At 35.6% G+C, this 1,606-nt stretch overlaps 1 non-coding gene across 1 annotated transcript; it reads left to right on the top strand.

Moving 5' to 3' along the window:
• Positions 1-1,157: 1,157 nt before the first annotated feature.
• LOC140512926 (U6 spliceosomal RNA) lies at positions 1,158-1,269 on the top strand. The gene has a single exon (XR_011969979.1). It is a non-coding gene; the product is annotated as a U6 spliceosomal RNA (small nuclear RNA).
• Positions 1,270-1,606: the final 337 nt, after the last annotated feature.

Below are 1,606 nucleotides of genomic sequence, written 5' to 3'. Positions count from 1 at the left end.
ACAGTCTGTTAGCTCAGTGTTGTATCTTACCTCTTCTCTTTGTCAACAGGAAAAACAAAATGATACAACAAACTCCAGCTTTTGAACTCTGGTAGCTTCTCATGTAGTTGATTTATGTAGTGTAGTGACATATGTAGCAGCTTCTTTAGAAATCATAGAAGGAATAGGGCTTAAAATAATATTCTATTATTGGGATTCTACAGTGATATATGGAATCCCTCCCCATGGGGTCAGAGGTGGGACTGGGAGAGGAAGTACTTTAGGGTGTTCCGGAAATGAAGTCTTGGGAACAAAGTCTTATTATGGTATAAAACATCAACCAAGGTTGAACAAGGCCACAAAGACTAGGACTTGACACTGAAAAGATGTTATGCAGCACCAGAAAGAAAAGAAAAAAAAATAAGGAAGGGAAAGTTCTAAAGAGCTAGCGTACTTGCCAGCAAAGGAGCTGTGATTTAGTTTGAGGTGAGGTTCTCCTGAAGAAGACAGCAAAGAGTGAGAATCTCCTAAAGAGAAAAATTCCAGAAAGTAAGACTGACACTTGGAAGGAAAGAAAACTCAAATATCAGGGTCTGGGAGAGAGCACTGAGCTTCAGTAAAGTCAGGGCAGAGACCATCCCCAGATGAGCATACTAGGTGGCAACATGGTGATGGCAGCAAGGGAGTCTTGAGGAACCCACTGGACTAATAAGAATTGAATCTCAGTGAAAACTACTTAGCAGAAAAAGGATATTATGAATAGTAAAGATATACAAAAGTTCTTAACTAGAAACAAAAGCATTGAGACTACAGCTCCTAGAAGGGATCAGGGTAAACCATTTGAAGGTGATGGCAGTTGTTGTTTCCCTTTCCATGTTGTCTGTTCAATAAAGCTGTCTCTTATATACTGTGGAAAATTTTGTTTCCCTGCTTTCAGGGTGGGGACTCTGAGCCAAGAGTAGAGAAATATTCCCCAAAGAATATTACCTACCATCAGAGTTGGCAGGCACATGGCTTACACATATTATAAACAGACATAGCTCCTAGCATTGCAACATATGACATTTCAATTTCTCTCATCTTTGTTTTACATATTAACTAAGTAATTAGTTCAGAAAATATCCTAGTTAGGTATGGTAGGGAAATTAGAATTTGAATAATCTTAATTATTTTTTAAAATGTTTTTTGTTTTGCCAATATAAATGTTAAAAATAGAATAATACAGAGAAACTTAGCATGGGTCCTGTGCAAAATGCCATGTAAAATCACCAAGCATTGTTCAACATGTTTTTTGTAAATGGAAATGTTCTTTTTTCGTTAGTTTTTGTCAAATCCATAATAAAAAGAAATGAAGGAGAAAGAAAAAAATGCCTTTCTACTTCCAAAACAAAACAAAAAAAGAAACTGGTTTAAATTTTTTCCTTTTTTTTTTTTTTTTTTTTTTTTTTTGCATATGAGCAGCATGGTAAGTTATAAGACCTGCATTTTCCACTTCATAACTAACTAGGAATGTCACTTCATTGAATAGAAAAGGAATAATAAAGACCTAGTGAGAAGTCCCAGAACAACCTACTCAACAGTTAATATGCCAGCAACTATTAAGGAAAAAATAAGTTCATAATGGTTG

Source organism: Notamacropus eugenii, chromosome 6 (genome assembly GCF_028372415.1).
Source record: "Notamacropus eugenii isolate mMacEug1 chromosome 6, mMacEug1.pri_v2, whole genome shotgun sequence".
Lineage (NCBI taxonomy): Eukaryota > Metazoa > Chordata > Mammalia > Diprotodontia > Macropodidae > Notamacropus > Notamacropus eugenii.
Note: the sequence above shows the minus strand (reverse complement) of the source record. Positions and strands in the feature narration are given on the sequence as shown.